This window comes from Puma concolor, chromosome A2, assembly GCF_028749965.1.
Source record: "Puma concolor isolate L17-30 chromosome A2, mPumCon1.1.hap2, whole genome shotgun sequence".
In the NCBI taxonomy this organism is placed as follows: Eukaryota; Metazoa; Chordata; class Mammalia; order Carnivora; family Felidae; genus Puma; species Puma concolor.
In genome coordinates this window covers 49919094-49932495 of record NC_141668.1, presented here as the reverse complement: position 1 = coordinate 49932495, position 13402 = coordinate 49919094, and the positions used below count along the sequence as shown (strand labels likewise).

General features: G+C 39.2%; 1 long non-coding RNA gene across 1 annotated transcript; it reads right to left on the bottom strand.

Annotated features, from left to right (window-relative positions):
* Positions 1–4088: 4088 nt before the first annotated feature.
* Positions 4089–12365, bottom strand: LOC147583165 (uncharacterized). The gene is made up of 3 exons (XR_015245979.1): positions 11388–12365; positions 9844–9943; positions 4089–4151 (listed from the first exon to the last, which is right to left on the bottom strand). It is a non-coding gene; the product is annotated as an uncharacterized LOC147583165 (long non-coding RNA).
* Positions 12366–13402: the final 1037 nt, after the last annotated feature.

Sequence of the window (13402 nt, the reverse complement as noted above, 5' to 3'; positions counted from 1 at the left end):
AGAACATAACCAAAGCTTATTTTTCTTTTGTATTATTATGAAGCAATTGATGATTGCCTGGGGCTTTGGGGATGAATCAGACTTTTAATAAGTTTCAGTGAGAACAGTGTTCACAGAGATAAGTTAATTAATTGCTGTGCTGTGTGAAAGCTCATGTAGATAGTGTTTTATTCTACTGTGTAGACTGTTCATAAAAAGGCACACAATTCTTTGCCACACTAATGCTTATCGACAGACCTTCACCGAAAATATTACTTTGCTCTTTTCTGTAAGAAAACTGTTAATAACCTGATTAAGCCAGAAATGAAATACATTACCGATCACTCTCCAAAAGTGGCACTAAAAACAATATTTTCCTTTTCGAAGCTCTGTCTTGCATCTATTGTTTGCACAACTCTTCTAGATGCTGACAGACATCTCTCTTATTACTTTTAATCTTGAGGTTTTGGCAAAGCGCTTCTTTTTCCTCTGCATCATTTGGTTGATTTCAAACTAGAAGAATTCTCTGTCCCATCTTTTACCCTGTCGGTGTGGCAGCATTGTAAAGGACGGAAAGAAAATGACCTTGAAAGCATCACTTGTTAGTACAGGGAGTTTTTCTCCTGATGGCTACAATTTACATGCCACGGGCCCTATAAGCCTTCCAGCTTTTTCTTGATGCTAGGAAGAAAAAAAAAAAATCAAACAGTTTCTTAGAGTCTGGAATGCTTTCCCTGCAATTGACAACAGAGTTCAAGTCAAGTTTATGATTTGGACTTAAAGTTAGACTTTCCTTACACATTTTTAACTCTTTGAAAGATGGGTTGAATATAATATGTCTTACAGATCTCCTGCTATGTTTATTTTATTGTTGATTGAATTTTTGAAAGTCTTTGTTGATAACTTTTTTAGATTTTGTTTTTAGAATAGAGAAAACAATCCATTCAGCCTCACATATCACCTTAATGCATCAGCTGTTAATTTTTTTCAGTTAAAAATTACTCATAGGATGAAACGATTATATTTGTATGTACTATTTAAAATTTAGTATTCTGTCATAATTTTATCAAAAACATTTTTCCTCCATATGTATTGGTATGGTCTTCAGCCCATGTAAATATTTCAGCAACTTATATATATATTCTTGAGAATTAGAAATTGTCCTTATGTGTAAGAAGTGTGTTATCATACATCTCATAAAGGGTGATATAAGGACTAAATGACCCATCTGAATCACCTAGCACCGTGCCTGGCACATAAGCACTCGACAGATGTTTTTCATTTTTCTCTCTCTTTCTTTCCCTGATCTTAATTGGATTTCATTTGTCATTACTAATAGGCTATTACATGCTGTAGAATGAATCTTTTTGGAAAACAGTTATATGAGCAAATAAAACGTATGCTTAAAATATTTTCATGCTTTCCCATATAGCTAAAACATGAAATAAATGAAATCAGATTAACTGGCCGTGGGAGAATTGCTTCCACAAAGACTCCATGCCACCATAAGTTTCACTGAGGTATGAGATCTGCTCCAGTTCTGATGGGCGGTCAGTGGCCCTCAGTGCTCCCTCTTTTGGCTCACCCTAAGTGTCTCTACATCTATGACTTTGCTCTAGCAGCCCAGGATTATGTGGGACTGCACCTCATGGGTTATACAGTATTTCTCTTGTAGGCTTTTACCCTTGTGTCTTTCCAGTTCATTCCTGCTCTTGACCAATGATAGATCAATATTTCTGTCACAGACGTACCTGACATTGAATCTTAGGAATTCAGAACAGAATGATCTTGTAGTTTATCTAGTCAAATCCTTGTTTTCAAAGGTGTGGGGAAGGAGGCTGGGAGAATGAAGGGATCTTCCAGGTACAGATGACACCTCAGTCCCATAATTCAGACCTTGTCTGTCTTGTGACCCACTTCCAGCATTAGTGAGTTCAGGCTTAATGCTGCCTCTCTGTTTACTCATTGTCCTTTTTTTTTTTTTTAATTTTTTAAAAATATTTATTTATTTTTGAGAGACAGAGTGAGACAAAGTGAGACTGGGGGAGGGGCAGAGAGAGAGGTAGACACAGGATTGGAAACAGGCTCCAGGCTCTGAGCTGTCAGCACAGAGCCTGACGCGGGGCTCGAACCCACAGACTGTGAGATCATGACCTGAGCCGAAGTCGGATGCTCAACCGACTGAGCCACCCAGGCGCCCCACATTTGTCCTTTTTAAGTATAGCCATCTTTCTCAGTCCACAAAGTAGTGATGCTTTTTAGCAAAGAAACATTAGATATTTCTATTGGACCTGACTCACTTCTCAGAAACGTTTCCTCAGACTCTGTGTCTCGCAAAGAAAGCAACACGCTTAAAGCTTTAGATTTTCAAACATCTTTCTTCCTAGTCCCTTCTCTCTGCTACATTTCCACCCATCTCCCCATTTATTTCAACTTTTCTTGGTTACTTTGATATTCTGATGATTGATTATGGATTCTGGTCTCATTACAGTTTCTGCTAGATCTTAATTAGCCTTTCTCTGATCTCTCCTGGTCTCACTGTGATGTAAATTAAGGTTGACTTTAGGGGGGGGGGTTCCCAGTCCAATATGTAAAGAGTTTAGAAGTCATCAATCCCATTCTCACAGCTGAAAATCAACAACTATCTAACAGAAAACAGTTTGTTCAGATTAATAATAGCAATAATGTATTGGGCGCTGATAGTTTATGAATAAGAGAAAGGAAAGCAAAGTTATAAGGGATGAGAGGGAAAACTTGGGAATTCTCTGTTATAATGTACCTGGATTACCTGTGACATGGTGTAGAAGCAGGCCTGGATTAAGATGCAAATGTATATTATAAATTCTAGGGAGAGCAGTGAACTATTTTAAAAAGAAGTATAATTGATGTCTTAAGGGGAAAGAAATGAAATTGTATAAAATGGCAATTAAAAGCAGGAAGTCAGAAAAAGAAAAGACGACAAAAGAAAAAAAAAACCCAAAGAACAAGGGCAACAAATATGACATATTTACAAATATTGTAGATATAAACCCAGCTATGTCAATAATCACTTTATTTTTAATTTTTAAATTATATATATATATATTTTAAGTAGGCTCCATGCCCAGTGTGGGGCTTGAAATCATGATCTTGAAATCAAGAGTCACGTGCTTTACCAACTGAGCCAGCCAGGCACTCCCTTGAATACTCACTTTAAAATGTGAACGGTCTAGATATACCAATTAAAAAAGAGACTGTCAGAGTGGATAAAAGAGACAAGACCCATCCATATGTTGTCTACAAGAAATGTACTTTAAATGCAAAGACACATGTAGATTAAAAGTAAAGAGATGTTGAAAGATATACCATGCTAACATTAATCAAAAGAAAGCTGAGTAGCTCTATTTATTTCAGAGAAATTCATCCTTAACATAAGTAACCTAGTCCTGTGGAGAGCCAAGTGTTCTTTAGATGCCCCTGCTTTATTCTCATATAATTCATATTAAGAGAAAATCCCGCATTTTTCAGCATTCGGCACAAACTTCACCCACATTTGACTCTGGGCCCACCATAATTCAGTGATAACGGCGTTCCTGTTGAGCGTTGGATCTGATTTGATGTCACCCAGGATAGAACAATGTTGCTTAAAACTTTGTCGTGAAAAGAAGCCTGTTTGCAAATTCGTCTTCTAACCCTTGCATTTCTGTTTATTTTTGTAAAGGAAGAGTAAAGAGATTGTACCATACTTTCCTATTTTGCTTTAGCACATCTGTCGGTCTTACGCCTTCTTTGAATTGGAGTGACTTTTTCTTTTTTTTTTAAATGTAACTTATTGTCAAGGTAGCTAACATACAGTGTATACAGTGTGCTCTTGGCTTCAGGAGTAGATTCCCGTGGTTCATTGCTTACATACAACACCCAGTGCTCATCCCAACAAGTGCCCTCCTCCATGCCCATCCCCCATTTTCCCCTCTGCTATGCACCCCCCATCCACCCTCAGTTTGTTCTCTCTATTTAAGAGTCTCTTAGGGTTGGCCTCCCTCTCTGTTTGAAACTATTTTTCCCCCTTCCCTTCTCCCATGGTCCTCTGTTAAGTTTCTCAAATTGAGTTGGAGTGACTTTTATAAATTTGGAAGTCTTCATCAAAATTATCTTCCACCCTACTTTGAAAGAATACGGCTTATTTCTCTTCCCTGAAAGAGGAAAAGAACTATTGTTACTTCCTGTAGAGGTTTTAGGGGGAAACCATTTGGAGGTTTTTAGATGAGATTCACTATATGCCTGAGAATGTTATCTAAATTTTCATTGGAAAAAGACCTATGTTAGGCTGTTCTCATGGAAGATGAAAACTCTTTTAAATGCCGCCTGTTAATTTCATCATACTCTTAGATTCTAAGATTCAACTAGCTTGGGGTACTTACCTACTCTCGAGGGGAACAAGCCCATTCCAAAGCAGGATATAGCCATTTCCATTAGTGGTCAAGGGCAGTTTCTCTCCACACTGGCTTTGCAATATGAACTTCCCTTTTACACAAGCTTCATTCAAGCGATATGATTTAGAGTGGTTGAGGATGAACATTTGTTAGGAACAAAGTAAAGGAAGAAAGAAAGACCCTGCCTTCTCAGTGATCTTCCTGATGTTTCTGTTTTCAATTTTCCTTCATGCTATAGCCTTGGTGCATGTCAGGACAAGGTTGGTGTTAACCCAGGTTCCCCCCACCCTTTTCTTTTTCCGACTGGCCCTGTTGGGTAGCAAGTATCTGACTTGCACTATTCTCCAGGTTGTAACAGGTTGGTCTGCATTGTGTACTACATGTCGTGGGGTGTACTCCAATTACAGAGAACATCCTAAACAGGTCTCCACTTTGATAAAAGCATAAAATGCCTTTTCCCTAATGGGGCTAAGAATCTTAAGCCAAAGGAGGTATTCTGTGAAATGGTCTGAAAGGAGGGCAAAGAGTACCTTCCCCATTTTTTTTTTCCTGTAGCAACTCTAGGCAAATTCCTCAGAAATCAGATTGGCAAGGGCAAAGGGGTGGGCTGGAACTCTGGAATTTGGGCTTGCTGAATGCATGCTGTTCCCTTGCCACGTAGCCCAAATCGGTGCCAACTGCAGAAAATAAAGATCTAAGTCAGAAGTGCAGTGCAGGCACAAGGCAATCATCAGCTCAATTAAACCGGTTATTCCACAAATAACCTAGAAACAGCAGGATTGCCAAACAATCTCCAGCCCCTGAAACATTTGCAAATGAGCATGACAACTGAGATGTTCTTTCTTTGCAGCCATATACTGTCACATTTTAATGATGGATTATAGACATGGGCTCTTGGCTGCAGACTGTAGCATACATGATTCTACACTTATTTTCTTTTAATCAGAAGATACAAAGGCTTATACATCTATGGCACTGTGCCCAAGAAAGAGTTAGATAAAGCTCTAGAAAGAAGAACGTGGGAGAATGGGAATATATATATATATATATATATATATATATATATATATATATATATTTATATACTTATATTTTTATATATTGGAATATATATATATTTATATATTTATATATACACCCCTCCACACACACGCGCGTGCACACACACACACATACATACATACATATACACTTTCCCTTCTTTTTGGATGTGGGGCAGATATGCTTTTATTGTCCAAAGATACATTTTGTTTTCTTTTGTTTTGTCAACATGTTGGGGATGTTGATAACAAAATATAAAACTGGCTGGTATAGCATATGTATCTAATTCTATAACATATACTAATTTATATCAGTGTCATTTAAAAATTACAAATTAACCATATATTTTCATAGACTAGTAATATAATCTCTTGATGTCATAAATATGAGAGTAACATGTTATTTCCACAGTCATGATGTCAGGAAGATATTATTTAAGTATTTAATGGGATCAGAGGCTTAGTGCACAGGAAATATATTTTTTTTCTATATGTTTCCCGTGTCTGTTTTACTTAGTTTAATCATTTTAATTGCAATTTCTTTTTGTTTTAGGACAGGACCATAACTCTTGGATGCTATTACTTCTTTTTCTTTTTGGCAAGTTGAAGAATACCAGGTAACTGTAAGAATGAAGAAACTGTAACTTCTGTATTCGTCTGCATTGTCCCTCTCTTGGTCTGTATCTGTCTCCTTTGGCTGCTTTCCCCCTTGTCCTCTTTATATTCTGGATTGCTAAGCCTTTATTCACTTCACTTGTCTGTGAGTATAAAAAGAAGAAAAAATCTAGGTCTCTTTCTATTAAGACAGATGACTTTATAATACATTTTAAACACCCTGAAAATACACAGACATTTTCTTAAGGTGTTTTGTTGTCGTACCTTGGATTGGAGTGTTAAATGATATGTGGAACCTGATTTCTCAAGAAGAATTTATTCTAAAACAGCAGTGTAATAAGTTTAAAATACAGAGAAAAAAAATCCAATATGTGGATTGGAAAAAAAATCCATAGCTCTGGTTTAGGTCCCATATGTGTGGATGTGTGACATCCATCAGTGGGATAAACAGCACCTGGTGGCTGATTTACAGAGTGGTATTCCTCCAAAAAGGCAGCCATTCACCCCCTGACAACTGAATGAGTGATGGCAGCTGTATTCCAGAAGGCTGTATTTGGGAAAGCAAAATTTAGGATAGGGTGGGATCAACATAAAAAGATAAGGAGACGTAAGGATCCCATCTGTCTGGGTCTCTTGGGTTAGAGCCAGCCCCTAGAGGATACAGCGTCTCCCTCTTCTTCTAGACTGGGGGATATTGAAGATTTGCATTGAGGCGATCCATACATGCCACAGCTGCCCCTTGGTCAGTCCGTTTGGATTAGTGAATCAGGATAAAAATGGTTTCTGCTTCAAAAAACAAACAAACAAACAAACTGATTCATCAGCCTAACACAATACCTTGGCCTTCATGTTTAACAATTAGAACTACCACAGGCAAGTTCAGGAATGGTAAGTCAGCAATGCTAAGGCTTGACTGGTGCCCTGACAGTCCCACCTTTGCCACAAAATCTCCCATTATTCTGGAAGTATTCTATGGCTGCTCTTCCTGTACCACACAAGGCCCTACTCATGAAAAGAAAGCACTAAGACCTGACTTTAATTCGGATGCACAATGAAAGAGAAAATGGGAGAGCCATTCAAAGCAGTAGATCCTGAAATTTAACTCTTGAGCTTTAACCTCAGGCTTCATGAGCTCAAATCTCAGTTCCAGCGGGAGAGGAAATGTGGAGTTACTGCTTAGTGGGTACAGAGTTTCTGTTTGAGATGGTGAAAGCATTCTGGAATACATAATGGGTGGTGATCATTACACAGCAGTATGGAGTACTTAATGCTACCAAATTGTTACTTCGAAATGGCTAAAAAGGTGAATTTTACGTTACATATATTTACCACGATAAAAAAAATGAAGGTAAGAATTCCAGTGCTGCTTCTTACTAGCCATATTGGCGAGTTACTGTACCTTTAATTCTGTTCCTTCAGCTGTAGAGTATACGAGGAGGGTAATAATGATACTAGCCACTTCACAGCGTTGTCCTCATTGAATGAGATACATGGGACAGACATACTGATTCAGAATAATCAAGATTAGCTGTGGTCGTGATGATTTACGAAGGTGAATTCTGTGGTTAATATCCCTTACGTTTGTCGTGCGGTCCTCCATTTGTAGAACTCTTCATAGAAGTCACCAATTTCAGTTTTGCCTACAAGATAGACTTTCATCTTTTTGATATCTCGTGTCAGACTTTAATTGCTCTAAAAGATGCACCCTATTGATCAGGGTATTGCAGGTTGGACAGTCCCTTGGGAGAGGGCTATCAAGCCCTTAAATGTAACAACATTTAAGACATGCATAGCCTGTGACCCTGCAGTGCCATTTCTATGAAAAGTACTCACATATGTATGTACAAGTACCTGAACAGACGTCCACTGTGGTACTGATTATAAAAGCAACAAATTGGAAACTACGTCAGTATCCATTCTGGTGACTTGATTAAACCCAAACAATGGAATCTTATGTAACCATAAAAAAGGATGATGCCAAATTACAGTATTTCCATGGACAGAGGTCCACTACAAATCGTGCAGTGAAAAGAAAAGGCAGTCTGGGAACAGAATATACAGTTTGATTGTACTCATGCATTTTATGTTTAGATGTATAATATAATTTGCGGAAGGCTTTTCCTCAAACTTAATAGTGGGTATCTCTGGATGGGATTATAAGGAGGAATTTAGTTTCTGTGTTAAACACTTCTTTGTTACTTGGGGTCTTTACAAGCATGTATTACTTTTATAATCTGCAGAAACAATAAAAATGTTTCCATTAAAAAATGAAAGAGAGATCATAAAGGGTCTCTGGCTATGGAGAAGAGCAAGCCGTTGTATTTCTCAAGGTGTTATCCTAACTTAAACCGTATATTTATGTAGCATCATGGATCTGAGTCCATAAAAGGGAAATGGATGAATGACTATTGCAATGAAAGAAAGAAATAGGATTCCAGCAGTCTTAAGTATCTTTGCATCTGTCTTCTTCTGGCAAATTCAGTCAGTGTTTTGAGTATCCCTCCAGCCTACATACCAGTAACCTCCACCTTCTCTGCCTCTGCTGATTTGTCTTATCAGTGAGGCTGAAGTCAAAACTATGTTCGTAATACGCTGACCGGAAGTGCTCTGGGCAGCTGCTGTGCTCCAGACCACAGTCCTCCCAACACAAGCAGGGCTACGGAATGCCTGGATTACCAATCACAGCCAAGATCTTGCTATGGCACAGTCCTCTGCTCATCATCTAATAGGTCTACTGCTTCCTTCCACAAACACAGGACTATAGAGGGATACAACTCCCAACAAAATGATCACTGAGAGACAGAGCAGAGACCTTTGCCTCTATATATACATATATATAGATGGCTTGACCGTCTATATATAGATGGCACACACACACACACACACACACACACACACACACACACACACGGGTGGGCTGCTCAACAAAATGATAAAATGTTAATGCAGAGGCAGTGAAAGGAGAGATGGAGTGGATTCTGGGGTCAGAACTAGGTTTGGAACCCAGCTGCCCTATCTATTAACTGTGTGACCTTGGTCAAATTACTTAGCCTCTCTGAGCTTCAATATTCCCATCAATGAAACAGGAGTAACAACATCTTCCACCCCGAGTTGTTAGGATTAAACGAGATAAAATATATAATGGGTTTGAACCAGAGGTGGTGCACACAGATAATAGGGTTCTTTCCTTCTTCTCAGACTTTGGCATAGCATTAAATAGCCATGGCAGTCTTGAAAATAGATGTGTTTTTTTTTTTTTTTTTCCTCCAAACAGCACAATGTCCCAGTGTACTGTTTGTACTGCATTCTCTTTAAGCGTCAAGTAAGGGCACTGTTGTGAAAGCTATAGACAGAATATTTTATAGTCAGGCTGGGGGAGGAGAATGGAGGGAGGAATACGGACGCTTTATGTTTTCTGACTCTTTCAGTGGATCATTTCCATGGTTCAAATGAGCCTGAGAGTAACTTTCCAGGTTTTAAATATTCTAGATCATGTAAGAATGAGGAGGAGCCACTGATCAATTAGGTTTAAAAGCTACTGAAATTCTCAAGAATCATTTAAATAAGGTACTTAGGAATGCCCCTAAAGAGACGAGAGTAACCTTCCACGTCAGCAGGTACACGAGTTAAACATGTGGTTAACGATGATATAAAAAGAGGTGGTATGTGAAGTATCAGTTCATGTGAGGTGACGCTCAATATCAATTTATGGGATATCAATAATGTTTTAGTCTAAATGAACCTTCCGTATATATAAAACACTCCTAATTATTGTAAAACCGTTACTTTCCACTTACCATTGATCTTGAGGAAATGACTAAAATTTTGGAGTGTGCTGACACAGCACTGTTATTCCGGGTCATTATTCAGAGCAGGTGTCAATCTCTTTCACTTAATCTCAAGGCAGAAAAAAAAAAAAAAAAAAAAAAGAGTAGTTTTTCATTTAATCAAGTCTCGCAAAAGAAAAAAAAAAAGAATGGAACACATTAAGATAAGTGTAACTTTTATAGGGATGTTAACACTCTAATACTCTTTTGGAATAGGTGAAGCTTTTGATTTTCAGCCAGGTTCAAAAGAAAACATTAACTTTTTATAAGGTGGTGGATACAGTAATTCCCTATAGGAATAGGTCAAGCCATCAGCAACCGGTGACCTTTCAGCTGAGGTTCCCCAAGCTTGAGTCAAGTGACCAGGCTGTCCTTGTTAAACAACATTTCAGAGTTGGTATGCACCCTCACGTCCAATGCAAGAGTGTGGCACTTTCAAGCTATACCTGCTGCAATTTTAAGAAATTATTTTAGAAAATCTAAACCACACAAGAGTTAATATAATTACAACTGCCGGTGAAAACAGCAGGCGTAGGTCAAGACTAGAAGGGAAGATTCTGATCATTTCAACTAGAACATCAGCTTGTAGAAAACTGCTCTGCTGCGCACAAGCTCAGGGCAGATTTGCTCATGTAACTGTACCTTCTTCAAATACAAGTGGCTTATACTAAGGCCCTTAATTTGAGGACTAATTGGATTGCTTCTTCCATTTTCATCCAAAGAACTTCAGTATTACAGCTTCCATGCAATTTTACGTAACATTTACTGAGCACATTCTAAATGCTACATAGTGCTAAGCACTTGACCTAGATTATTTTATTAAAATCTCCCCAACACCTTATCAGGCATGACCGCATCTAACATTGTTTTCAGTAATTATGGCGTACCAGGCATTGCTTTAGGCACTTTACATATATTAACTCATTCAATCCTTGTAAAATCCTGGGAGGTGTCTTAGCTCCATTTTACAGATGAAGAATCTAAAGTTCAGAGAGGTTAAAAGACTGGCCACGGTCACACACTCAATAAGTGACAAAGCTGAGGCTGTTAGACCTCTTGCTCTGCTTGCCTTTGCTCTCAGCAAAGTGAGCGTGGATCTGGGGGCACGATGAATCTCATTAGTCTTTTGTCTGTAGTTGGAGCTGGCTACAGAATTCTTGGACTCAGGGCTAACGAAACATGCAAGGCCCCTTGTTCAAAAGACGAGGAAGGTGTCATTAAAGATATTAAATAGGAAGATTTGCCTTGCTTTCATAGCTTAGTCTCTCAACATGTCTTGGTGTTTTTAATTTGCCATTTAACGTGTCATTCTAAGTAACACAGAATTTAAATATTCAATGATGAGCATTCATTTTACCATTAATTTTTATATTGTGCAATGCCAGTATAAGTGTAACTATAAGTTAACTTGTGTGTGGAATCACTGAATTCACACAAGTTGTATTTCGTGGCTCCTATATGCATATGTTTTGTTCGTACCAGACAAGTGGAAACAGTGCACAAAATGAACTCACCTGTCTTTATTTCAGTTCTGGATGTGCACACATTCTGCCAGAACTCTGCCTTCTGTTTACTCACGAGTAAGGAAAGACTGAAAGGAAAAGGAAGTGAGGGCTACCCCATCTTCAGTGTCATTTGCAGTGTGTGTGATTGGTTGGCTAGCCCATCGATGTAACCTGAGTAAGACAGGTTTTCTTATTCCTTTGTTCTTCGGATGCCATGGTCTTTTCTCCCCTGTGTTCCAAGAAACTTCTGGTTTGAAAGGAAAGCATGGCTTCTCTCCCATCCCACTCAACCTTAGATGAAACAAGCTTACTTCGCACTCCCGGTCTCACTGACCACAGAAGCAGCATCAGGAACACTACATGCAAATGAGGTGGGAGGGAACAGCTGGCACACTGCAGAATCTCTGCATCTACCCATGCTCCGTGCCCCATCAGGCTTCCAGCACGTGCTGGGATTGGTACCAGTGATCTGGGTGTCTCTCCCACCTCGGCCGTGCTCTAGACGTGCAATCCTGGGCAAGTTATTCACTGCTCTAAGACTATCTTCTCTTCACAAAACAAGAATGGTATCAGACACCTCATAGGGTTATTTTGAGGAATAACTGAAAGGATACACATAAAAGACTTAGCCTAGGGCATGGCACGTAGTAAATGCTTCGGAAATGTTAGCTAGCCATGTTGTGGTTGTTGCCGTCTTCTGGATGCATTTTGCAGTTCCACTTGTTTGAAAATCTTTATCCTTTCAAATAAGATAATGAAGAAACCTGGTGAAGATTCATCTTAGAAGAGAGAGAAACTTCCGGTGGAGCACAGCCAGGGGTTTAACCACACACCTAGCATCCTTTCCACTACCACTGTTAACTGTTCAGTTAAGAAAAGCCTCGAATGGAAAAATAAATGGAAAAGGTCCCTCTCAATGGATACTTGTGGAAGGGATGAGGAGAAGCCTTCTCTAAGAGTATATGTGTCTTTATGGGAAGCAGCTAGAGGACTGATCTTAAGTATATGATCCCTGGGTCATAAATAAATAAATAAATAAATAAATAAATAAATAAATAAATACACACACACACATATATATATGAATATATACATATATATACATGCACACACATATATGAATATATATATGTATATATATATTTAGTGTTGCGGGTAGCAGACTCTTCTGTTCCTTCCTCAGCTTTCTCCTGGGTCACTGCCCATCTATGAATTTACTAAACCAGAGTCACTCAGTGGGGTCACCAAGCACTTGCATCAGAATCACAAATGCAGAATCCTGAGCTCAGTGCCAGAGCTTTGAACTGAAATCCCTGGGGGAAGTCTGACCCAAAAAAATTGCCTAACAAGTTGCCCAAGTGCTTCTTATGTTGCTAGGTTTGATAACTTCTGTGGGAGCCTAGAAACTGGGAAGACCTTTTTCTTTTTTTAATCCCCAGCACCTGGTAGACCTGCCACCCTTTGTCGAATGTTGGAGAAATGACAGAATCCAAAGCACAAGGCTAAAGGATTCTTCCTCATCTGAGGACCCTTGGGATGGTTCTATTCAGGCCTAATATTCAGTGGGTAAGCACTGGTAAGGCTGTAAATATATTAAAATATGAAAATTCTTCCATAGGGGTTAGTAATTACCCACTACTCTAGGCTCTGTGCTATCCCACTGGCCCAAGGCTCCCTTGGACTGCCCTCTGGCCCACTAACTAAAGGGTTAACCATTTGTCTAGCATGGGGTCTCATCTATTCTCACTGGCCAATAAAGGTGCCAGTCAGCCCCTCATAGGTGTAACCAGTGTGATACCTTACCAGTGGGCTTGTGCCCTGCATGTGCCCCTACCCTTTCGGGGGGGTGGGATTGGGAAGGAGTACCTTGGGTGGGTGGTACCCCAGGCAGTTTACTTTGACTCTGTTATCAAGATCCCCATCTCCATGTGTCCGTGAGGCCATAATGGATGGAGTCCCAGTGGGTGAGATGAGATTCCTGGAGGTGAGAATTTTCCAGTAGTAGAATTTTCCTACTGGAAAAT